The following is a 27060-nucleotide window of genomic DNA, read 5'->3' on the forward strand; positions in this document are numbered from 1 at the left end:
TTTTATTTCTGCATTTTTGTAACAGAGTTTAAGATGTGCCATGCAGAGAGCTCACGCGGGAATAATCAGCAGCAATATCTGGAAGCGTGCTTAAAAAGCCAACCAGACTCCCCCACCCTGGATGGTTTTACTGCACCTCTACTGAAAACAATCTCATGATGCTAGTTAGATACAGGGGGGTTAAAAAAAAAAAAAAAAGGCATATTCCAAAGGGCATGCTAGCAAAAAGAGAGTCAGGAAAAAAAATGCAGGATATCTCTTATGTGTCCAGCAAAGAGAGTGTAATTGCTAATACAGCCTGCTCCATCTGAAAGGGCTCAAATCTTTCCACTGATTTTTTTATGCAGAACTTTCAGTGACTCCTAACAGGAGTTCTGTGCGTCAAATAGCAGCAGAATATGACCCTGCATTTGTTTTGGCAACCCTGTGTACAGATGAGGGGTGGGCAACATTTCCATGTTCATGCCTGTGCCATGTATGTGCAGCATTCAACTTTTACAGATGGAGACACCCTACCATGAAAGAAACTGTCTAAGTACAGAGGGTAGACAGATATATTAAGCAAACAAGCAAGCAGATACAAGTCTCCATTTTCACTGTTTCTTGTCTGTTCTGTGCCTTGGAATCTGAAGCTCTTTTTCCTGTTAACAAACTGCACAGGCCAGTAAGTTGAAAGAACACAGCCCAAACCCTTTTGTCTGCAACTGCAACATCATGCAGCTAACATGGGAAATGGAGTATGCATGAATATAGCATACATAATCAGTAGTAACAGCTGCCCAGACGAGTTGGTGGGATTCCAATGCTGTAAGACTTCTTCCATTCTTTCTCTTATCCTCCCTCACATAGCTCAACCCAGTTTTCCAAGACACAGGGACAATGGGAAGAAAGACATAGGGAACTAATAGGCAAAGGATTTCTTCAGTCTTGAAAGCTTATTTATGGTGTAGAAAAGAACCAGGTGGAGAAAAATTCTCTGCATTTCTCCTTTCTGACTTTTTCACCTCTTCTGCTTTTCTGCCTCTCTTCCCCTCTCCCTGACTTCATACTGGCCTAGCTACCAGCCTTTCCTCACCGTGTCATCCATACCACCACTCACACCTCTGTCAATGCAGCCACAGTGGTGCTGGCACCCCAGCTCCCCTGCCAGCAGACCCCGCACCCACAAGCTCCCACCTTCCGGATCCAGGCCAGATTTCCTTGCTCAGGAATCCTCACTGCTTTCAGGTTCTGCCACCTGCTTCCATGTCTCGTTAGGTTTCACACCTACATGCTTTCCATCATTCTGTCCTGCCCAATGGTCTTTATCTCTTCTCTATGCACCTTCCACTCTCTCTATACTCAAAATCCAGTTTCCAGATTAAAAGCCTCACTTTGCCCATCTGGCAGCACCAGCATCATCATCATCATCCTGTAACACAACCCATCACCAGTTCAGGAAATACCATTTTGTGTGTAGCAATACAGACAAAAGGCTAGGACCACACTATATTCTGCCTCTTGCAGAAATCCTTTAAAAGAATCTGAGAATTCCTCACCCCATGACATCAGTTCCCCTTGGATTCCCCTGCTGCAATAGCCCAGCTCCACCGCTCCTCCTGGCTCTGCATGGCAGGCAAGAAACCCCAGCCCCTGGTATACTACTTGCCCATGGAGCCATCCTTAAGCACCTGCAGGTGCCTTGTGCTGGGGCCTGTATCTCTAAGTGCGGCTGACAAACAGGGCTTTCTTTTGTGGTGCCTAGCACCAGCAGCCCCTAAGGACAAGATACCCTTCCCTTCTTCTCCCCCACCCCCAGCCCTTGCACACAATACAGTATTTGTCATGGATTTGTTTTCCAGCACATGAAGAGCACAAAAACGCATGCTCTTTTATGATAAGGTAAGCAGAGTGACCCTGTAACATTCCACATCTGAACTCAGAACGGCATCTGCCTCACAGCTGTCCTTGTAGCAAGCATTTCAAAAACACAGACAGCAAAAAAAAACCCCAAACCCACAGCAGCAATATCTCATCGTCAGCGCAGTTGCTTACAGCACAGTCCTCACCGTCTTCCAAATAGCTGTGTTTGAGAGGTGACCTACAGCTGTGAAATTTGGATGCAGATTCCGGCACCACCCCTTTATTTCACGGATGTTTCAATACGAGTTTGACACAAAGCTTTTGCAGAGTCGCAGGCCAGTTGCAAAACCTGTGGCTGGAGCTAGGTTCAGATTGTGAGCGCCCTGACTCACAAAAATTTCCAAGAGCTTTGGCTGGGTTGCAGTATTCATGTTCCCTGTTACTCGAGTGCATTGACATATCCTTGAGAGTCATGGACTAGGAGCCCACAGCAAAAGGCTCTGCACCAAAAGAGAATAACAATAAAGAGTTTACAGTCCAGAGTCAAGAGAGAGTGACAGAGAAATGTGGAAATGTGGGGAAAGAGTAAGACTGCCAATGGGGTGGAGAGTGACCTCAGTGCAGGTGAGTTTTCAGTGGTCATCCTGTCAAAGGAGATCTCTAAGGGAGAGTCTTGAAGAGCAGCTCAGCAGCTTTGCAGCATGCATGAAGAGCTCTTCTCAGGAACTGTGGTATCTGGCATGAAAGTACAGCTATGGGCATCTTAGACCAACTGGAAGAAGAGTGGGTTTTGAGAATATGAACAACAGGAAGTGGGTGGACAGGGAAGAAATCTTGAAGAGTGCTGAAGGCAGAGGCAGGTCACTGCTACTTGTTGCAGCAGATAAGGAGTGGTAGTGGAGGAAGTGATGTGATCAAGGTGCTGAAAAATGAGCACCACTCAGGGTAAGCATGGGAGGAGATAAAGAGGATTAGACTAGAGAAAGGGGTGATGTAATCAGGTAAGAGCTTCAACAAGCCTATTAGTTGGAAGAAGGATATCTCGGCGAAGTTATGCAGAAAAGGTCACCAAAGATCTACAGGGTCAAGGTACAGAGAGAGCAGTCCAGCAGAAGTCCAACCTGTGCTGCACACCATAAAGTGATATTGCATAGACATTACAAGATTGTAACTTGGATAGAAGGAAACAGAGCAGAGAAGAAAAGAGGATCAGAGAATCAAAGATGGTAGCTGAAACTGAACACAGATGAAATTACTCAAGAACAAAACGCAAGAAAGAGAAAAAACAAGCATAGGCTTACCTGAAGCTGAGGGATCTGTTTATCTGCATTTTAGACACTTGACAGATCAAAGAGGCTGAAGGTAAAAAAAGAGATGAAGTCAGCAGGGACACTGACAGGAAAGATTTAGACTGGTTACAGGTGGGAGCTAAACCAGAAAAGATTAAGTCCTATGCAAGAAAAAATGGATCTAACTAAGTTAGATGGCAGTTATCAAGGTGTCCTCATGTAAGAGAAATACAGAGGCTTGGTTTGTGAAAATCAGAGCTAAGCAAGGACAGAATGGATTCGTTATGGATGAAGTCAGCCCTGATCACAGAAGGATCATGGAATTTCCACCAGAGAAAGTCAGAAACATGAGATAAGGACAGAGGATCTTGGGGAATTCAGAGCAGAAGAGCAGCAACAGCTTTACAGCAGGGAGAGAAAAGCTGATGATTACACTGAAAGAGAGTGATGCATAAAGAGAACCAACAGCTATCTAGAAAGGCATAAAGAGATTCAGCAAAGACAGAAGTCTCGTAGCTGATAAGAAATTATCCTCCTGGTAGATGGCCAGCTCAGATTTTGGTGATCTGAAAAACTGAAAGAAGACATGAGGGCAAAGAAGCTCAGGGGGAGACAAGTTACTAGCAGGAGTGCAAGAGTCACTGATGGCATGGGACAAGACAATGCTTGGTTGCATGGTTTAGTTGATTAGGTGGGTTGGATGATAGGTTGGACACAATGATCTTGAAGGTCTCTTCCAATCTGGTTTATTCTATTCTAATGAGGATTGGTACAGGAAAGAGTCTAGTGCACACTACAGAAAAACTGTGTGTAGAAGAGCAGGAGGATGGTAGACACAGTTCTATTCATAAAAAGAATGGATACAGGGGTTGGGAAGGTCTTCCTACAAGTTATAGTTCAGTTTCCCTCTGTGGCCCTTAATGCAATGTTTGTTACTCAGCAGTTCTGCCCTACCTTGTGAGTCAGGTCTGGGGTTCTCTGGCAGGTGTCACAAGAAAATAAGGTCACAAAATTGTGCAAACTTCTTGTCTTACACAATCATATGAGAGGATCTTCCAAATAATAACGTGGCTGCAGAAAACCAGGAGGACATCTAATAGAAAGCATTTTGGTTTTACCTCTAAGATTTCTCTCTTTACAAGAGGCTGACAAGAAACATCATTCCTACCTTCATAGATTTTTTAAAAGAGGAGGGACTGTTAGCTCATCTGGAGAAAGCCCTGTTGAAAGGTATAAAAAGGTTTGTAGTTGCACAGGTGCCACAACTCTTTCTCAGATGTCTTTAGGGGATGTCTTTAGATGGATGCTCTGAGCACAGCAGCCTGCTGTTGAGGTACAATCAACCTCAAAAGCCAAAGAACTGAGGATTATACTCGCTCTTGCTCCTCTGTTGAAGCACAGATGGAGACCATGCAGAAAACTCCTTCAGTGTGAAAATGGTCCCCCTTCATTTTAGAAGGGAGGTGAGGACAGAAATAACATTTAGGAGTTCACCACAGAGCAGGTGCTGGCACTTTCCTTGTGCCAGCAAGAGCAATGTAATACTTCAGCAAAGACAATTAGGTTGATGGACATAAGCCTTCGTATAAAAACAACAGAAAACATGTTCCCACATCTTTCCAATGCAAAACCCCCCTGTACTCAATTGGTTTCATCAACGTCCACATGACAGTGAGGTTTAAATGAGCACAGAGCAGAAGTAGCCAGCAGACAGCGTTTAAGCATAACCCTCTCTGTGGCTCGGCAGTAAGTGGTGCACTCCAAACACACTTTGCCTGTCCTGCCATGGGCCAAGGGAACATGCAGAGGAAATGCCTCATTTTGTGCTTCTTCAGGAGAAGGAATGAACCTATTGTCTAGTCCTCTGGGCAGTAAATACCCAACTCTGAGCCCAGTAAAACTGGTGGGAATCAGACACCAGGATCTTGTTGACATTCTGCACATTCTGTGGTTTCTCTTTTGTCAGGGTGCACACTGCTTTTCTGAGGCAAGAGGGGAAGGGAAGAAATATTCCAAATTGTCTCCAAATTCACTTATGGGAGCATTTATTGGTTTCGGTCTTTGTGTGTAAACTTGCATACGTGGTCTTGGCCCAGCTGGGTCATTGATTGCTGACTAGGAGTTTACTAAGCTGAGAATAATCTTTTGTTTCCCATGATAACTTGTACATTGCAGAGGGAATTCAGCAACACCAACTTTCTTTTGAAAAAGAAAACAATTGCCTATTTGGAAACATGACACTCACAAACTATTTCATGACATAAGGACAGCTAAAAATGCATTCTCCAAGCAGCACAGCTCTTGACCATATCTCTTGGCAGACAGAAGACAATATGTGAACTCCACTTGAAAGAAGGGACTTAATTGCTTGAAAATTGCTGGCTGAGTAACACCAGGTCTTTGTGCATTCACAAACACCATAAAATTAACTAAAATTAAGGTTAAAGAAAAAGCAAAGTTTGTAGAACACGTTCTGGAGCATAGCAGTGAGCTGATACAGGGAAAAAAGATACAGAATTAATCAGGTTGGAAAAGACCTTTGACATCATCAAGTCCAACCTATCACTCAACACCATCTAATCAACTAAACCACAGCACTGAGTGCCTCATCCAGTTTTACCTTAAACACTTCCAGTGATGGTGACTCCACCACCTCCCTGGGCAGCACATTCCAATGGCCAATCACACTTTCTGTGAAGAACTTCTTCCTAACATTCAGCCTAAACCTCCCCTGGTGCAGCTTGAGACTGCGTCCTCTTGTCGTGGTGCAGGTTGCCTGGGAGAAGAGACCAACCCCCACCTGGCTACAACCTCCCTTGAGGTAGTTGTAGAGAGCAATAAGGTCTCCCCTGAGCCTCCTCTTCTCCAGTGTTCTGATGGTGTGCTTTGAAAATAAAGGTTCTCATTCTCATCTGCTTCTGATTTGCCCCACTAAACATTTCTGAAATTATTCTGACCTCTTTTCACATGGTAAACATATTTGTAGCACCCACACCTACACAACCTGCACTTTTGCAAGACAACACAGGAATATAATATTGAACTATTTTGCCTAAACAATTTAAATGGAGCCAAATTGCCTTGATAAGATGAAAATCTGTGCCTGTAACTTCCAGTCATTAGCCTTCACCCTATGCATAAATAAGTTTGCATCGGAGATCTCTCTTCTATAATGTGCAGAAGGTAAATCTGGATTCTCTAAAAAAGGTGTACCAATCCAAATATTTTTCCCCTTCTAAACCTATTAATCAGGTTGAAACAGTAGTAATTTCTAAATATCCAGCTACCTTTTCAGCTCCTAAGTGATCTTTTTCAAGTCCCCAGTTCTCCTCACAAGCTCAGGACACGTGGATTTGCAGATTCTGTTACCCCTTAATATTCATATCCATGGAAAAGAATGACAGGTCTGGGGAAAGTCCCAGAGAATTATTCCAGACTCTTCAACTCGGATTTCATTTATTTTCTTGATAGTCAGCACCTGACTATAATTCATTTTGAAAAGTTTAAACAGAACCTTCTATTTTTTGCTGACTTTGGAGCAAGGGCATTTGTCTATCCCTCATTAATCTTTATGTCACTTGCAATGTGGTCTAAAGAAACATCATACCTTTGCTTTTTGGAACACATTCCCTAAATAGAGTGCCAGTGTTGCAACCCTTGTCCCCATTAAGGTTTTGCTAATGACCTTACACCACTCAGAACAAAGATGATTAAACTAGGCCAGATGCTAGTTAGATGAAGAGAAGACAAAACGTGCCACTAAAACAGGAGGCTTCTCCTTTGACATCCCCCTACCCCCCCAGTAGAGAGCTTAAGGCATCAGCTTTCAGCAGCATTGACTTTGTAGAAGCAGAGTGAGTTTGATGATGAGTGTTTTCCAGAATCCCACCTGAACATTTGCTGGTGTTGGATAGCATCAGCAGCAGAGTGCATCTTAGCACAGTTTGAAAGGTAGCTGATTCCTTCAACTGGTGATACTGTGGTACTGTTCTGTAGCTACCAGCTATGTGGTTGCTCATAGTGGTAGCCTACTATTGCTATTGCAATATTGGTGCCTGCTATTGCTCTTGCAGGACAGGAATGTACTCAGTCTGAGGACAAACTTCCAGCCAAGAGAGTGAGAATTTCATAATATATTCCAAGAGTACCTCGAATCCTATTTTCCCCCTCTCCTTGGGCTCACATAATGTCTTCTCAGAATTAAAGGTATGAAGGACAGGATTGAACCTTCATAGTTGGCACTGCTCCCAAACAAAATAAAGGTATTTCCTATGCAGGAATTTCTCTCGCTGTGCCCCACTTTTGGTAATTACAGAAAGAAACTAGGAGCAAAGAATCCCAAAATCAAGGCTTCAGGATTTCATAAGCAAATGACTGAATAAAAAAAACAATGATATAATATAAAAAAGAAATTATTGGGGAAAAAAAATAGTATAGAAGAATGGCTATGGCTATGTCTGAGGGAATCCATGTAATAGTCTAGCATTGGGAAAGGCAATGCTATTTTTAAATCTCCAAAACCTGACAAAACATATAAAAGACAGGACTGGGTGCACAGTTACTCCCAAGTGTATTATTATGAAGTTCTTCCAGAAGGGACTTCACTGTAATAAGGGTTGGATTTGTTACTCTGTCTTACAAGTCTGCCTAACCTCCTATGTTCAATCTTCCTTTCACATCATCATCAAGTTTGCTTATTTCTGGATAACCACTCGCTCTCACTGACACAGGAGCATGAGAGCCAACAAGACAAACACACAGATGTGTCCTGTTTAAGTGGTGTGGTGTCAGAATATAACCCATGATGTCACTGCAATGTGCAGTGTCCTATGAAAGCAAAAATACTCAAGAGATACATAGGTTAAGAACACTGTGAAATGAAGGAGCTGGCTATTACCAGGGTTTACTTCTTGAGTATATCAGCTAAAGTGGACATTATTTCCTTCAGCTGGAAGTCAAGATAACTCAGCTTATCCAAAGAGTACTGGGAGAAAAGGAGGTGAGAAGAAAAAAAGGAGTTTGTACTAAAGGCTTCTGAGTTTTGTCACTGAAACACCAGGAGATTTTTGGCAAGTTAATACTGCTCATGTTTTCTAAAGGACCTTTAATTTAAGAGATCAGATTTCTGGGTGTCCAGCTGCAGAAAGAGGCAGGCTAATTTACCCAGTGTCAGTCTGAGTTGTCGGGATGGGCAGCTGGTACTGGGGAATCAATGTCAGGCCTTCTAGGAAACATCACATCAGTCAAAACTGTTGACCTCCACTGCTCCATGCCACATCCTGCAATGATACCGAATGGCAAAGCCTCACACAATTATAGTGCTGCTTGTAAAGTGCACTGGATGAAACACGCTGCATCAGCACTCGTTGCTTTTATTAGTGAGGGGGAAAAAAATTCTCACAAGTGCAGGAGTGAATGAAATTCTGAATTCTGTCTTGCTCTACATAACTTCTGGGAATCTAATTATATGAGAAGAGGTGCTCTTAGCAAATCATTACATATGGGTGTGGAAAATTGCTAAAGAATCCCTCCTGTCTCCTCCTCACATACTTTACCCTCAGAAAAAGGGAGGCAGGTAAGGGTACATTTAACATTCACAGCCTTTTATACTACTAAGTGAAATCAGAACAAAATATGGTAATTAATCCATTGTGCATTCAAGGATTCAGGTTTGAGCAGCAGATGGGAAAAGTTGTGGATCATAACCCCATGCAATATTTGACAGACTATCAGTCAAATATAGTTCACACATCTTCATGTTTCTGTCAGTCCCTCTTATCCAAAGTTAATTTAAAGTGACAAGAACTTACATTAGCACTTTTCAAAGGGTAATGCAAACTTTAGAATACTTCCCTCAAATCAATACCCATTCAGACTCCTAAATGGTCAAACCAGCCAGTTCCTGATGGTGGTTTTGCTTTGCTTTTTATGCTAAATTTTTCCTCTGTTGCTGGGGTTTATGCATTAGCCTTTGAATAAATCAGTTCAAAACGGTACCTGTTTATTCTGCACAGCACTCTGCACTCACACACAAAAGCTGTCTCAGAACCACCTCACCAGGCAGTACTGGTAAATCTGGATGTGCAAAGTAACACAGTTTGGATCTCAGCCTGTGGGTTATTTTTGAACAATTCTTTACACAAGAGGAGTACTTCGATGCCCTGATGGTGAGCAGGGCACCTGCTTCCATTTCATGACCACAGTAAAAGAGAGTCCAAACAAGAGACCTCACACAGGCTCCCACAGAGAGCATGGTTTTGTGGTCCTGGCACTTGCAGCATCCTCCTCCTTTCCTGACAAGTGGGTCAGTTGATAGAAATTCCGGTTCCTCTCCCTTTTTCATTCAAAATAGCCTTCATGAACATACATGTGTGCACATCTGTGAGCGTGTGCTTGTGTATTTTTGTGCCTGACTTGGGTGTGGGACCACAGCAAAGTCCAAGTCCCCTGACCTAATGCTATTGCTGTTCTGGTTGCTTGTGCTTAGGCTCCTCGTGTTCACATTACCAAATAAGAGATCACACCCTGCAGGGCTCCACAGAGCTCATCTCCAGGGAAGGCAAAAGCACTTCTTGGCATTCGGGCTGCACATGATCCCAATACCGTCCCCCTTCCCCACCCCTGTTACAAATGATTTAAGGCAGGCTGTGAATGAGAAACATAAGGTAAACACTATTTAGTCTTTATTGCCTCCCCTCCCTGAAGTGCAACTTGGCCTTGCCTCTGGAGAGCTGCCCAGCTCAGCCCTTCTGGACATACAATGACTGCCTGGGATGTGTGTGTGTCTTCTGGAAAAGGTACAAAAGGGGAAGGATCACACTGACTGAAGGACTCCAGCTTCTGCAGTTTGCTGAGGCTGAGTCACATGTGGTTTGTAAGAAGGCTCAAAGCCACCAGCAGTGGGTGGGGAGGGGGGTGATAACATTCAGTCCCTTCTAATTCTCTGCCTTTCTTTTCCATAAAGCAAAATCTAAAAGAATCACTTCCCAGACAAATCAGACTCCACCCCAACTCAAGTCCCCTGCAAAGGTTGTGCTCCAAAGGGGCAACTAGGCAGTGCAGCAGGCCAGTCCTGCTTATTCAGCACATGTGGAAAGGACTTAGATATTACAAGATGGATGAATGGATCAAATCTAAACATGAGCTGGCTCATCTATGGGATTTGGAAAAAATGCAGCAGGAAAAATAGCTAACACAAAGGTCTCAAAACATTTAAACAGACCAGACACACTTTTCTTCATAATTTCAAACCTGTGTTAACTTTGCCAAGCTGCAACAAGACACTTCAGCTCTCAGGAAGGTTGTAAGTAATAACTTGTTGTTGAGCTGCTCAACTAGCAGCACTCAGTTTACTTGTTCCAGGTGACATAAATCCCTGCTTAAAACCCTCTGCCACCGGTGTTTTCCCAAAGGGAACTGGATCCTCTCAGTGCCTCAGGCTGTAATGATGACAAAGATGCTATACTGGGGTGACTTTGTGTGCAGTAATTTGGCCACCAGAATAAAGAAAAACCCTTTCCTCTGCTGTTTGACAGAAAGGGTTCACTGGGAAACAGGTTCTTTTCTTTGAGAGTCCTCACCCATGAGTATTGTTTAGGTTCACATGAGGTCACTTTTGTGCTGATGCTACCAGGAAATCTTGTATTTTTTTTATCCATACACAGTGGTGTCACAGAGGTGACATATACTCAGCTCTTCTTTTCAGTATAGCATTTATGCAAATGTCTATATTTGTACATAACAAAACAATCAAAACCACAAAGGTGCAACACCTGGAACCACACCTTACCCACCTGCTTTTTCCTCCCTGTACCTTCTTATTGCCCATAAAGCCAAAGAGGCCTCTGCTATACAGAAGAAGCAATACACAACTGGAGTCAGGCCACACATGCTCTTCATGGTCAGACTCGATGATCCTAAAAGTCTTTTCTAACCTAAGTGATTCTATAATTCATAGACTACTTGCCTGCAGCACAAAGCAGCCTCAGTTGCCAGGTTCCCAGCACAGAAGAACTCCAAGGTGCAGGGACCTTGAGCTCCTCTTGTTCTTGGTGAGGTTTCTAGATGAAATGCAGACCTCAAAATCAGGCTTATTCACTCAGTTTTAACCCAGATGTGCTCCAGGGGAGGCTGTAAGCTCCTCCAGGCTGGTCAAGGGCTGTCTGCCACTCACATGCTTCAAAAAAACAGACATGTGCTGCAGCTGCTCCCCAGGAGGCAGGGAGGATGGCCAGAAATAAAAAGAACCTCCTGCAGGAACGCAGACAACAGCCCACACCTGGGACCCCAGGAAAGACCAGCAAAAGTCCCTGATGGTGCTGCTGTTGAGTTCCCTTCTTCACTGCAAAGGCCTCTTGGCTGTCCGTTATTTAGGGTTAATCAAGGCAGGTTTTCAAAGGACCAAAAGCTTGTGCTCACAGGGAGCTTCTTTTCTGCCTCCTTCTTCTACAGTCATTCTTTGAATCCCAGACCCCCATAATATCAGCTGATAAAACTGAGGCCAGCCCTGGAAACCCCACAGTCTGGGAGTTATAAATCTGTCCTACTCCTTCCCGTTTCTCCGCTACAGACATGGATTTAATGAGGGACATGTTAGAAATGAGGATCACATCCCAGTTTGGAGGTTAAACACTGGTTTTTGTCCTTTCATTCAGGAACTTGTGCTACTTTACTATGCTATTCTTGACGTCAGAACCATAGTGATCTGTAAAGCAAGAGCAAAATTATTCTTCTTTCCCCCGCTGTAGCTTGATAGAATTATGTGTTTTCTGCAAGACATTGCCTCTTTTTGAGGTACATATTGAAAGCAGTCATACAAAATGCCATGGAAAACTCTGCTTGAATTTTTCTCTACTCACCTCTTCCCTAAGATGCACCAAATCAATGAGAACTGCTGTGTTTTCCCTGCCCTACATTTTTCAGTGCGATTTCTCAAACTTTTACAGCCTGCTAAGAGAACCACAGCGCGGGAAGCAAGCACATCATCCAGGGAAGACCGGTATTGCCAGCAGGGCTGGCAACAGAACCGCGGAGTCATCTGAGCAGGTCACCCCCTGGAGCGAGAGCCATGAGCTCCTCCAGCCTCCGGGGCTGCCCAGGAACAGAGCTGGCACGCTCCCTCCTCTCGAGCAGACCAGGGCAGCAATTAATTGCATAGTAATGCAAGGATGCAATTAGAGCCTGGACAAACACAACTTACCCCCTCTCTGGGCCTCCAAGTTTGGAGCGCTTTTGCTCAGCAGTTCACTCAGCCACGCCGGTGAGAGTTGACTGGGGATGAGCGTCAGACACCCTTGTCAGCACTGCTGTGCTGCTGTCCTCTTCCTCTGTGGCTGAGAGGAGCTGGCTGCTGATGCTCTGCACTTGGACACCTTCCCACTCTGTTTTGCCAATATTCTCACTTGGGTTTGTTTTCCTGACAGCGCTTCACCCTAGAAATCTTGGGTCTTTCAGGTGGCCTTTCTGATGGTCTAACTCCCCAAATTTATTTCTTAACCTCCTGTATTTATCCCTTAACCTTCTGAATTTCAATTCTGCCACTTACAAAGAATGCAGATTACTTACATGTTATACTTACATATAAGCTTGTTTCTTCTCCTGTTGCTGCTCCTTGTGCTCTCAGTTTTTATCCTCAAACTGTGGAACTACCCAGACCAGGGCAGTCCTCCATGGCTGTTTGGAAATAAATTGAGCACATCGAATTTTGTGAATCTGGGTCCATCATCTCCCCTTCCCCCCACCTCACCACAAATGGACTCCATTACTAATCATAACTCACAGCCAACATCTCTTTGGTTTTAGAGAGGAAGAAATTTTCAGCCTCAGGCAAAAGACATCCAGTCTGATCATGAGAGATGCTGAAAGCTACGGGGGTGGCTGGCTCAGAGTATCACTGAGGATATAGTCCTTGGGGAATAACTTCCTTGCTCATCTAAGTTTTCTTTCATCCAAAATTCAGGCCTGCCCTGTCCTGGTTAGCTGAATAAAATCTTTAAAAGTAAAGAATGGTTTTGGGTGCCTCTGGTAGGTTTTTCTTTTTTTGGGTACTGAGCATTGTGAAGGGAACCTGATTTCCACAGATGGTTAAGAAAAGGATAAATCTCTTTACACATCCCAAGCTGGGCAGCCTGAAATACAGGAATCTCAGATCTTGAGTCACTTTCAAATGAAAAAAAAAAGGGAAGTTCCCATCAGATATGGAATTTGATTCCAACTTTTCTGCTACAACTCCCCTTTTATTTCAGTGTCTTGCAGCATTTAAAAGTATTAAAGGAAGACCATAAACAAGCAGAAAACAAAGTTTTACCATGGCTGAGATGGATGTTTCTCCCTGCACTCTGCTACCCGGTCCACTGCTTCCTTCCTTTAAGGGTGGTGGAGGAAGCTCTCCCAGCACACGGACTCCATGTGCTTGTGTACTATTTATGCCCACATTTATATTCTCTCAATTACTTTGTGTCACACACAATTTCAAAAACATTTCTTTTGGTAACAAAGCCTTTCCAGTTCACTTTTGTCTTTCTTTAAAAATTAAAGAACTCAAAAGAAAGCAAGATCAGAGGATTAAGTAATTAATGAGAAAGATACTTAAAAGGCTTTTGGAGTCTCCTTTTTCGCAACACTAATATGTAGATTTCTTTCAAAAAGTACTCATGAGTTCACAACTCAAATTAGCACCACCATATATGTTAAGGGAGGTCTAGCTCAGAAGGTATGAAATTTGGACCCACCTCCACAAAAGAGACAAACCACATTTGGTTTCATTTTCTTTTTCCTTTCACTGCACTTTCCTCTAAGTAGCTGATGATAGCATTTCTATTTTCAGATTCAATGTGGCATGCCTGCTTTGGGTTATTCAAAGAGAGGGAAGTTGTGCATCTTTATGCGCCAGGTGTAGCAAACATGGGGAAATATGCTGCTCAGCTGTCAGGAAAAGCATGAGGAGCTTGGTCTCTGAAGCAGCTGGCAGGTGCCTGCATGATGCTCTGCAGGCAAAGAGGGATGGGGAACAGGGAGGGGATGCTCAAGCTAGTAAGGAGCAAAAAACACACAGCTGAGGCCAAGCTTAGAAAGGATGAACCATAAAGGCTACAAACGGATGTCTTAGCCAGGAGGCACAGAAAAGTATGAAAGAAAGAAGCAATTAGGACTATTTGTCATAAGGAGCATTAGGAAAGAGGACAACTTTAACACCCTAACCTGTGGCATGTAGGCAGTTTGCAGCTTTTTGTCACTGAAGCCAAGGTGCAAGAGACATCATTTTACAAATAATAAAAAAACCACTCAATAAAACCCACCCTAACTTTTCCACACTTCACTCCATCAAGGCCACAATTAAGTCACTGAAGAATACAGCAGCTCTGCACTCTGCAGTGCAGCACATACTCCATTCTGTTGGGCAGAAATACTCCAGCTTCTCACCACGAGGAGGAGAGATGCTGAGCACAAAGCACATGCACTGCAACAGCACCAAGTGTTGCTTTGCATCTCACAGTCCTGGATAAGCAGCAGGGCTGAGAAGCACACATCTTATTTTGGTGTCAGAGGCAGATAAATATTGTTCTCCTCCCAACAAACAGGTTGCAGTTCAGGGCTGGATGTAAGTTAACAGCATGCAACATTCTTTCCCCTGACTAGCAAAGGAGAAGGTTGAACCTGTTCCCCTCATCAGCAGCAGTCCAGACTTCCTTCACTTTTCCTTCCAGAGTAACCATGCCCACTGTGTTTGTCCCTGCCCTCCTTGGCAGAAGACTGGCCAGGCATATCCCCAATCTAATCTTAGGGATCTTGCCTATGTATCCATGCTGTCCACAGAAGGCATCTCAGATCACTAACATGCTAAATTACTTTCCCTGGGTAAGCACCTGAAGTTGTGCAGGACAAGTCTGGGCTTCGATGAAGTTCAGTGTCCCTTTACATCCATCAAGAGCATTATGCAGGCTGCTTCCACCTCTTTTGAAGGGGATCAGCTTTACCCACCGGAAATCTGGCTGTGTGAATACACTCCCTCCTGCACTCCTGAATAAAAGAAGGCAAAAATACTTAATTCTCCAAGTTAGTATCTTCAAGAAGCTTGGAGCAACACCTCTGTTTTGGCTGATGGAAACATCTGAGGCCACAGGAGATGTGATCTCCCAATGTGCTCCAAAAAGGGAGCCCTAACAAGTAGAATAGAATAGAAGGAATGGAATGGAATGGAATGGAATGGAATGGAATGGAATGGAATGGAATGGAATGGAATGGAATGGAATGGACCAGGTTGGAAAAGACCTCAGAGATCATCAAGTCCAACCTATCATCCAACACCATCTAATCAACTAAACCATGGCACCAAGCACCCCATCCAGTCTCTTCCTAAACACCTCCAGTGATAGTGACTCCACCACTTCCCTGGGCAGCCCATTCCAATGGCCAATCACCCTTTCTATGAAGAACTTCTTCTTAACATCCAGCCTAAACCTCCCCTGGTGCAGCTTGAGACTGTGTCCTCTTGTTCTGGTGCTGGTTGCCTGGGAGAAGAGACCAAGCCCCACTTGGCTACAACCTCCCTTGAGGTAGTTGTAGAGAGCAATAAGGTCTCCCCTGAGCCTGCTCTTCTCCAGGCTAAGCAACCCCAGCTCCTTCAGCCTCTCCTCATAGGAGAAAGACCAACTTTAACCATTTTTTTTTTTAGAAGTAGCATTTAGAAATATAATTACCTAAACTTTGTGATGAGTCTTAGTTTAAAAGAAAAAGAGAAAAAAAGTCCCCCAAAATACTGTTGAAAAGTTATAACAGAAGATTAATGGGGAAGTAAGTGCGTGTGTGGGTGCACGTGTGTGTATAAGCACGCTCCAGAATTCTTTTATCTCATTGAAAGACATTTGATACTTATTAAAAGATTATTGCTTTAAGGCATATTTTGATTTTTCTGCCTGAGACTGTGTGGAGAGCTTCGCTACCGAGATAATAACAAAGAAACCTTAAACATGAAACAATCAAAAAGAAAAAGAAAAACACCCACATGAAAGATAATGTGTTCCCTATTAGCACTGGTATCATTTTCTGGGGGATTACTTCTCTCCAAATACAACAGAAGTTTGAAAGTAAAAGCCCATTTCCAGTAAAAAAAAAAGAGACACCACACAGGAGTTCTGAACTTTAGGTGTTTTCTTTGTTTGTTTGCTTTATTTTTTCTTCATTCAAAACTGCTGGTGTGTGATAGATACTTCATTAAGCAATTGCCAAGTGACTATCTACTCACCAAACAAAAAAAGGCATTTACAGTTCCAGGATCAGTGCTAAGGAGGATACAACCAAGCATGCTGCATAGATCAAGACAGAGAGAGTTAGACAAATCTATTAGACATGCCCCAACAATGCTTTTAAAACTTGAGAAAGCTACACTTCCCTCCCCACCCCCTGCTCTTAGATGAAAGCATTTTGAGGAGCAATCATGTGCAATTTTAGAATGATTGAAACCTTTTAGAAACTTGTATATGCATTTGATGTATTTATATATATATATATATTTATTTGATGCGTGTGTGTTTTCACTTTGGTGTTTGTAGTCTTAGTTTACAGCACCTTGCTTTCTGCCTTCAGACTCTGCAGAAAGCTGGAAGAGTCTAGCATAGGATGGGTAGAAGAAAATGCCAGTCAGTAAGGTGGTACAGCTGCAAATACAAGCTCCTTCTAGCTGCAAAACCGCTGCTTTAAGAGGAGTGATTCAGTTTTTTAATTGAAGATAATTAAAGCCCACTTGAATTGATCTAGGTGCAGGAGATGATAACCTTCTTTGGGGAAAGGAAAACAATTACAGTACATAGAACTGAATCAACAGCACGCAGGCACAAGACAATCCCAGATCTACAGACCCTGCCTAGTGCACAATGTAGTGAAGTTTAAATATCCCATTAATAACCTCCAGAGGAGGGAGGTATTTTAACTACATGCCTGCTTAGTGAAATGGCACATACCATTCATTTTTGCTATGATGATGATGTGCAAATATATGATGTGTTCAGGAGTGTTTCTACATTAAGGTTTAGACAAATATTTTCTGTGTTATGGCCTACACTCATTTCAACCACATCCCTCAGTAGATGCCTGTATGAACAGGTACATACTCATTTGTATGAACATCCATGAGCAGGCTATGTGGAACACATTTAGAAGGATGGATAAATAAATAAATCAATATATAAAGCTGTGATTTCCCCCCCTCCCCTCCCTTTTTTTTTATTTTATTTTCCTCTTTCTCACAGAAACAGAAAGGTTAAGAGATCACTGAGTGAGGGAAGAAGTTCTTTAGCATTAGAGGGAGACTCAAGATCAAGAGAATATTATTTTAATAGCAAAAAAAATATCTCTTTTACATTCAGTACTTTCTTTGTTTCATCCAGGACACTAGGCATTAGAGAAGGGACACAGCCCTAGGAATGTAGCAACCCAAACCCCATTAAACATGCATGGGGAAGATTTCCAGCCTGCTGTGCAGGGAGTTACATGCCCAGGCTCTGTTAACAACAGTAATTGTGCATATAATTTCCTGTGCGTTGCTCTGAAAATTCACCCCACAGACTTTAGCTCCATGTCAAGTAACTCAGCAGCCATTTATTATATTCTGAGGGTGGAAACCAGAACTTTGAAACTGCAGGATGGAAGTGGTTGCCTTTGCTCCCCTCCCTTTCTCACACTTTTCTCAGTCCCCACAAACCAAATGGAGGCTCTGAGGACCAGGAGTGCATCCCAGACAGAGTCTCCTGTGCAGTCGCCTCTCCAGGTGTGGCACCTGGCCTGTGTTCTGAGGACAGGTCTGCATTGAGGTCAGCAAATGTCTGCTTGCAGACAGACCTCTCTAGACCTTGGTTTCACCTCTGGGTAGGTGAAACCTGGAGGGAGTTTGTCCGTGTGTGGGTGGCCCATTGTGGAAACACACAGCTGCAGTACGGCGCAGGGCTCACACCCACAGCAGCCAGAACAGGGGAGAACTGGCAGCTTCCAGATGGTAGAAATAAGTAAGCTTTCCTAAACTGACAGTCTCAAGGTGCCTCGGTAGCAGGTTTGAAGCAGACAGTCACAAAGAGCTGACCCCAGAGAATGGGCTGACGCTGAGTCCCACCTGGTATTCTGGATAAGGGGGGATCACTAAGAAAAGTACCAGGACAGAAGGTGCAAGTGAAGCTCTGAAAGAAATGTTTGGAGAAGCAAACTCAGCTGAAAGTGCCCCAGTACCAGGCAGAACCATGAGGTATGCCAAGTACCCACAGCTGCCCTGGAAAGCTCAGAGTTTTATGGGATTGGACCAAAGAATAACTGAAATAAAAAGTTTCCGTCCTGGAAGAGCAGCAAAATGCCAAGCTGTCTTCCCTGGCAGACAAGCAATTAAAAGTTTGGCTCCATCTGCTCACAGAAGAGTGAAAGGAGAAAGCAAAAATGGAGACTAGATCTGAGGACACTGCAGAATCAGGGCAAGCCATGAAGGTAATTTGCTACAGGAGACCACTGGGCTCCAGAAGAACTTACAGTGAATTACGCCGAATAAGATCACCCCCTCCATGCCCATTTAGTCCTCTGTAATTAGATCCTGATTTAAAAAAGTACACAAATTAAACAGCCACATCAGTAAGCTCACACTTGAACATCCAAAGCACCATTCTGACCGTGCCACTAAGGAACTCCATCTTCTCCCTCCTGCTCCTTATCACCAAACCACTCCTTCGGCTGCTCTCTTAGCACTAGAGGGAAAGGATGGGGGGAAAAAGCAGAACAAAACCAAGACGGTCTTGGCACAGTGTGCCCACAAGGTTAGACTGTGATCCACTAATGAATAAGGTTCTCCAGGGAACAATCCCACATCAGTAGGTGGAACAGCTAATCTAATAGCTTTCTTCCATATCTAAATTCTATAATGGTGTAACTTGCAGCAGGGAGCATGTGATCACTCTTTGAATAAGCAGTGGGAGGGGAAAGGATATGCTTAATGGCCAGAATTAGTTTTCTTCCATTGGTTTCCTGAGCCATTGTGCAGAATGTGCAGCCTAAGAGTAGGGTGAGATTTTTTAAATATATATATATATATATTTGATTTTGAAATAAGTACACATCAAACACACCCATCCCCCAGTCACAAGAAAATTCTCACCACATGCTCCTGTCCTCCAGACTTACACAGCATTTTATTGTATGTAACACATCAAAAGGGCTTGGTTCCCTTGTAAAAGTTTTACAGGAAAATCATTGAAGAGCAGTGTAACTTTTTTTTTTCCCCCCTTTTTCTTTTTCTTTAAATTCAAAACTAGAACCAATACTCTGGATTCCCACACTTTGGTGTGGACTCAGAGAGAGCTGTGCTTTTCTGTACAGCAGAACAGAAACACAGACCCTGAATAATTAGAATTGCAGTCATGGCCTGTGGGATCTAGTGATTTGGACATATTTTATTTAACCAGCTTAGTAAAAGGTAATATTCAGCAGCTGTGATCTATAGTAGAATTACAATTTTCAGGGTCAAGGAGGGATTTTGATATTAGGAGGTTGGGCAGAATTGCTGTAAAATCTCATGAGCTGTCGTTAAAAATAAATGAGAAAATAGGTTATCCAAGAGTCATTGTAAGGGAAAAATCAATAGGCAGTGTCTATTCACTTGGGCTATCAAAATCCTTGAAATTTGAACAAAAGTTTCACGTTTAGTGTGCTGTAGGTTTTGAAATGTAAGTGGTGAATGCTCTGTGGGTACAAATTCATTGTGCTGTGCATTCAAACAAGGAGAAACCCTTCTGAAGTTCTGGAGTTCTCTATTAAGACAAGTATAGTTTCTTCGTCACCAAGTCAGACATGTAAAGCAGTTGCCGGCGAAACTTCAGAAGCAATTTGAGCTAACTGATGACAAACTCTCTCTTGGAAATATCTCCTATTTCTTTATTTCACCTTGCTCCTCGGGGGTTCCCTCCAACCTCCGGCTCCCGGCAGATGCAGAAGGGGCTGCAGCCCTGGCGCTGGGGCAGCTTTCCGCAAGTGCACTCGCCTGATGTGGAGCTGCAAGCCATGGAGCTTGGAAATGAGCATTATTGATAATTTGGAGCAGTCCACATAATTGGTATGGAAAGGGAGTATCATCCTCATTCAGAAACAATTAACTTCCCCCTCCAACACAGCAGTTCAAAGAAGCCTCAGCCTTTTAAATATGAATGAGTATAACTTCAAAATATGCAAGTATTAGCTATTACAATATACACATGGAGTAGGGGTTTTTTCCTCTTTTTTTGGTATTCTTCTAACTCCCCAATTTAAGTGTGTCACGGACGCAGATGTGCAGGCGCACAACTCGTGTGCGGACTCTAATCAGCTAAAAGTGGGGAGGGGAAAACCAGAGGTTCACGCTACTGTCCGACTGTATTATCCTATTTGAACCACAGCCTGAGCCAATCCCAAAGTCAAAGCCAAATTTTCGGTTCAAGACACACAACTGAGACTTCGCAGAACGCAGCAGAATTAGCAGAAAACAGCCGCTGCAAACGGACAGCCGAAGAAAGAAAACCTTTCCCCGAAGCTTGACGATGAGGAGGAACTCAACAGACTCTCCTGCAGAAGCCCGGGGAAGATTTGTACGTTGCTAATTTGATTGCAGAGGGTGCATGTTAAACAGAAGAGAAGAGAGTTTGTCACTGTCATCTGCAGCCATTCAGTCAGTGCAACAAAGGTATATTTAACTAAAATATGAAACAGACTTGCTAACGTCGCATTATTTTCTCGGGCTTACAAAGTTAAAAAACAAAAATTAAACTGAATATAAATGACTTTGAGCATTTTTTATGACACCCACAGCCTAAGTGATCCAGATAATGTAATCTAACCATCATTAGAAACCATGAAATCACAATTCCTCCGGGATGGATATTTATCTCTCTGTTACATACAGAAAGGCGATTAATTAGTAGCTCTTTCAGTGTTTAACATTACTGAGTGTACTGAGGCTGATTAAAATCTAACTATAGAACAACTATCACAGCTAACTCGTGAGCTGGGGAAAGTTTAGCTGGGGCACCTTAAAAAGAAAACTTAAAATAAAAAAAAAGAAAGCACTCTTAGAAGTAGGTAGCTTCAAAGCCAAAACTCAGGCTTGCTTCTAATTTCTATTACACTGAGTAATCATGACAATTGCGGAGATCTCCAAACCCTTAATATTAGGAACAACAAAACCCATGCAAAAATGCTTTTGCATAGCGCTAAACTTCGCAGAACACCCATTGGCTTGTGAGGAATGTGTACAGAGCACAGTCATGAAGTGAATCACACAGCCGTGTCTCCAATGGCTTACTCTGAATTTACACTGGGAGTGTTTGCTGGGGCTGTGTACCCTGTGCAGACAGCACAGCACAGCACAGCACAGGCTGCGTGGGCTAAATCCAGACTTCTGGGGCAATTTCCCTGGCTCATGTGGAATGCACCAAATCTGTGTCAATGTCTGCATGCAGGATCCCACGAGGGATGAAGAGGACATGGATAATTTCACTTGGGGTGAAATAAAGAGAGGCAATTTTGCTAGGTTTGATTTCCCCAGCATTCCTACTGTGAATAAAAATATTGGAGGAATTTCATGCAAGGGTAGCTGAAATACCAGAAAAAAACCCCTCCCAAATCACTAGTCATTATTTTGAATATAACCTCCTGTTTTGGCATCACTGGACCTAGCTATGCACGCTAGTGGGTTTGGGCTGGTTGAGAAGAGGGAAGAAAATTTACAATCAGATGTGAACAGCTCAGCAAAAAGACCAAGGTAATCCTAGTTTAATTTAATCTTTTTGGAAACTCTCAGCTCAGGCCAGAAATCAGTATTGGATGCAGATTGTATTTTAGTGAGGACACAGAGAAAGAAATGATAAATACTTTTAAAATGAAGTGTAAAGAAAGGACACTTTACTACTACCACACACCCCAGTTCTGGTCCCAAAGAGTGGAGCCACTGATTCCTAATCCTCTCCATTGTGTCGAGTATTGTGTAGATGCTGCTCTCTTCTGGCTGCCTACACAAATTTTAATATGCAAAATGTTAATAGAAAGTGGAGTAAAAGGCTGACAAAAAAATATGGCCTCAATGTGCCAAGGGTAATGGAGATACCTCTGAGGCCTCACTGTGAGGAGGTGACCTATACGCAGCTGTTTCGTAGTTCTGCTCCAATACCACACTGATCATGAGCTCCTCCAAAATTCCCCTCATGTCTTCCTGAGTACCTCACTCAGGATGGTACAAGTTCATATCTGGAGGCAAGGTGAAGGCAGGCTCTTATTTTCCAAGCTGGAGATAGCCAGCAGTATCTACTGCAGGCACCTGTACCACCCAGGGCAAAGGGCACAGCTCTCAATGCTGCTAGGGTTGTGCCATTAGCCATTTCATGCTTCATGACAACCTGAGCAGCAATAGCTCAATCTCATATTCTTATCTAAACAAGGACAACTGAAACTTGGTGAGTAGATAATAAAAAACAAAACCCAAAACAAGTAGATAATAAAAACCCCAAAATAACCAGAAAAACTTTTAAATTCTCAAGTGACCATTGCATCAGGATGAGGACCTTTGAGACTACAAAGCACAGCCAAGCTACCCAACCAAGCATATCATAGAATCAATAAGGTTGGAAATTACCTCAGAGATCAAGTCCAACCTGTCACCCAACACCTCGTGACTACTAAACCATGGCTTCAAGTGCCATGTCCAATCCCCTCTTGAACACCCAATCACTAGTCCATCACATTCATATCACTAGTACCATCTCCCCTGCTTCAGAGAGCACAGAGGAGGAGCGTGATTCCTTCAAATAGTGCGGAGGTAGGAAGTAAGAATTCACTGTGGCATCCCATCGCTCCACTGTGGCATGCAACAGGATAGGACATTACTGGGGTCCAAGGTGAACCCAAAATGGATGACTTTCTCCTCTAGCTCTGCTGTAGCTCCATGCTACATACACATTCCTTTCAGGTACCTCTCACCACTCTTTCAGCATATTTCCTCAGGCAGATCTGCGTGTCCTGTTGGGTCATTCTGGTGCCTCAGAAGAGGTGCTGTGCTTACTGTGCCATCCATCTCATCTGTCCCTCTGGTAACATCATGTAACTGTCTGAGGGCAGGTGGGACACACGGACAGCCTGAGTTCAGACTGTCCATAGGCACCCAAGTCACCAGTTTGAGCTTCAGGATAGCTCAGGCACCACATACAAGTCCAAAGTATCTTGTCCTAGAGAGAGGAAAGCAAACAACTCAGATTTAAACTCACGCTAATTTGTCATCCTTGATAAAGTTTCTCCTTGAAAGATGAAATTAATCTCTAACCCAGTGATCACCCAGCTAAGACATGAGGCTTGGGCTGAAGCTTTGTGAAGGTGAGAAGTATTTCTGTAGAATTGTAGAATGCACTGGATTGGACAGGACCTCTAGAGGTCATCTAGTCCAACTCCCCTGCAGTAAGCAGGGGCACCCCCAAATAGATCAAGTTGCTTAGAGCCCCATCAAGCCTGACCTTGACTGTCTCCAGGAACGGGGCCTCCAACCACCTCCCTGGGCAACCCATTCCAGTGTTCCACCATCCTCATAGTAAAGAATGTCTTCCTAACATCCAATCAAAATCTGTCCTCATCTAATTTAAAACCACTGCCCCATGTCCTTTGTAAACACTCCCTCCCCAGCTTTCTTGTAGGCCCCCTTTAGGTACTGGTAGACCACTATAAGGTCTCCCCAGAGCCTTCTGCACTCCAATGGAACCCCAGCTCTCTCAGCCTGTTTTTGTAGGAGAGGTGCTCCAGCCTTTTTTGTGGCCCCCTCTAGACCCACTCCATCAGATCCATGTCCTTCTTGTGTTAAGGGCTCCAGAGCTGGACACAGTACTCCAGGTGAGGTCTCACTAGAGCAGAGTGGCAGAATCACCTCTCTTGACCTGCTGGCCTTGCGTCTTTTGATGCAGCCCAGGATGTGGTCGGCCTTCTGGGCTGCAAGGGCACATTCTTGGCTTGGGCCCAGCTTTTCCCTGGTGAGAGACCAAATGCTCTTGCCAGAAGAAGACGCAAGCTATGGTGCCATGAATTTGCATGGTACTGGTTTGCTTCTGCTGCAGGAAGGAGAGGAAGCAGAGTCCTGGCGGTGTCTGCGGGACTCGCAGGGATATCTGTTACAATTCATTAAGTAGCGCTCTAAGAAGTTACAATAATAACGTTTCAACAGAGTTTCCAGAGGGAGAAACTACAGGAAAAGCCGACAAGTTTCAATCCATTTATCAAAGCACTTCAAGACAGATGAAACAGCAGAGCTGCTTAGTGAGGAATGTCTCTCTTTCTGGGTGTCCAGAGCATTTCAGTAAATAAAAAGCTCTTTAAAAATAAGTCAATACAATGGAATCCCTTTTGCCTTTTGCCAGCGCTTGTATTACACTTACACCCAAATGACCCTCCCACCTATAATACTGCCGCATTTACATACACATCAAATGCCTGCTTTTCACTTACATAACACATTTAATCCAAGGATTACAGAGCACGTAATAGAGTAAACACAACACCACCTCGCGAGGCAGGTTAGCGTTAATGAAGCCGTCAGTGGGTAAACTGAGGCACAGGCTAGCTTGATGACTTGCCTGTGGTCCCACACAGGCCATCAGCAGAAAAGTCATTACGACGCTCTTCAGGCAAACAGCGAACAGACAAATGCACATCCTCCTGTGGGTAGAATAAACTCATCCACGTTTTCAAAAGCAACTTTAGCTACCCATCCAGAGACACTCAGGTCCTGGTTTTCTGAGGGCAAGAGAACAAAAGGCAAATAAAAGGAGACAAAATAAAACCAAAAAACAAACCAGGAAGCAAATATTTCCTGCTAGAAATTATGTCTGGGTTTTTGTTGTTGTTGTTTGCTTTTGCCTTTTTCTTTCTTTCTTTCTTTCTTTTTTAATGCTAAATTGTGTACACAAAACAAGAGGCATTCAAAACTGAAGGACACTTTAGATGCTGGTCTCCAATAATTTGATTTTTCTGAGTAAAGATTTTTCTAGACCTGCAACTGGGGTTTTGTTAGGGTTTTGTTCAATAATGTCAGTTTATATTTAGCTTTCATACAGCAGATAGAGGGGGGGAAAAATATCTTTGGTTAAGGTCTTTGAGCCAAGCATCTAGGATAAATTTTCAAAAGCACTCAACAGTGGCTTTTGAAAACAGAATTAGGCTAGTTGCTGAGACAAGCTTTGAAAGCTACCCCCTGCCTCCTTCAGTATTTTAACTGAGAGCCGATTTCCTCAGTTATGGTACCTTTCCTCCTTTTAGTCTCCCCATGTCATGGTCTTCACCAGTACCTCCAAGTCAAGCTGGATTTAAAACCAGGAAAACAAGCAAGGGACTGGGAGATGCAGGAACTTGTGGTCATGACCTCCCCAGCATGTCTGCCACCCCAAAGTAGTGTAGCTGGATGCAGGGATGCTCCCTGGGTGGCTCCCACTTTCTAGCCAACCTTTGTTCTCTTTATGGGATCACTGGCTAATAGAGGTGTACACCCTCCACCTGATGGTTAGGTGAGGCTATAATTACCTCAGTAATAAAGGTCTGATTCTTCCCTGCTCCGCACCTCTTTGGCTGGTCAGGAATACTTGTCTAAAATGGGTGCAAAATGCTACCAGATCAGAAAGATGATGTTTTACATCAATGGAAATGACCAGGTGTAAGGAACAAAGGCCTATATAACAATGCTCTCAACTCTGTTGTCCTTTAATTAAGTAGTTCCTTGGGCAATGGCACTAATGAGGCCTTCTTTCCTCAGGGCTGGATTCTCTAGTATCTAAGTGGGATGTGAGCTTTTCCCGGGGAGAAAGGCATTTATAATTTCTCCCTTCCAAGTAGTGTCCAATTTGGGTGGATATCACACTGCAGCCTTTCTCTTGGTGAGGACACCAGTGGGACTTCTCTCCTCTTGGCTGCTCATTTTCCTGAAACCTACAGGAATTTTTGGGAGCTCTGCTCTTCTATTGAATTTGACTGAATTTGGTCAAAGGGCTCAAAGTTAGCAGGGGGTAGGAAGACAAAAGCATCAAATGAGACAGACTAAAGTCATGAACTTGTTTCTACTAAGAAGAGAAGGTTAAATACTATTTTTACTTAGAAGTGAGTCTTCTAGTTGTGTGGTAAACTTGCAGAGCATTTTTTGATGCTTTGGTAGGCATGCCTGGCTGGAATTCCTGCAAGCATTATCAGTAAATGGAGCACCTATGAGTAAATACATGGAGGCAGGGCATGCAGCTCAGGGAAGAGGTGACATTACTTAGCTGGGAGCAGAAAAGAACTGGAAAGTTCATTAAACCCACAGAAGCAACAATCATGCTCACTAGGGACAGTGTTGACCAGACAAGGTCATGGGTCTAAATGGAGAAAGCAACTGAACAAAAGAAGCAGCAAGAGAAGAGTTTTCTTTGGGTTTGGTCCAGGACAGCAGTCACAACATGGCAGCCAGCAGGATGCAGGCACCATAAAGCCGGCAGTGCAGGCATGGTGTTAGTATTGACCACTGGCCACAAGACAGCAGGGACAGCCCCTTTCTCTTGTACAGTTTTTAATGGTCCAGAACTGCTTAAGGCCATTTAACATACATAAAACTTCCCCTATCATCACTGTCTGGCAGGACAGGCATCCAGGTAATGCTTTCCCTTCACACATTTCTGAATGTCCCATTAATGAATAGGCACTGCCCTAGCAAGAAACCTGACACTGGTTTAGAGAGTCCACATCCTTTGATGGATATATCACCACTGCAACCTAATGCCTCTTCTTCTGATAAAGCCAAGGCTAAAATCACTGAGGAAGCACCTAGGTTGCACCCCTAGAATTGCAAAATAAAGCTGTAGCAGTTCCCCAAAACATCACAGTGCCAGGGCAGTGGAGAAGTATCAGCTACACATGGCACAGCTCCTCACACGTA

The 27060-nt window shown here is 43.6% G+C and overlaps 1 long non-coding RNA gene across 1 annotated transcript in view; it reads right to left on the reverse strand.

Annotated features, from left to right (window-relative positions):
- Positions 1-12576, reverse strand: part of LOC137441595 (uncharacterized) — a 38365-nt gene extending 25789 nt beyond the window's left edge. The window contains exon 1 of the long non-coding RNA XR_010987443.1: positions 12331-12576. This is a non-coding gene — a long non-coding RNA (uncharacterized lncRNA). The remainder of the gene's footprint in view (positions 1-12330) is intronic.
- Between the last annotated feature and the right edge of the window lie 14484 nt (positions 12577-27060).

Source organism: Melanerpes formicivorus, unplaced genomic scaffold (genome assembly GCF_026170545.1).
Source record: "Melanerpes formicivorus ecotype bairdi unplaced genomic scaffold, bMelFor1.0.p_v2 SCAF_6, whole genome shotgun sequence".
Lineage (NCBI taxonomy): Eukaryota > Metazoa > Chordata > Aves > Piciformes > Picidae > Melanerpes > Melanerpes formicivorus.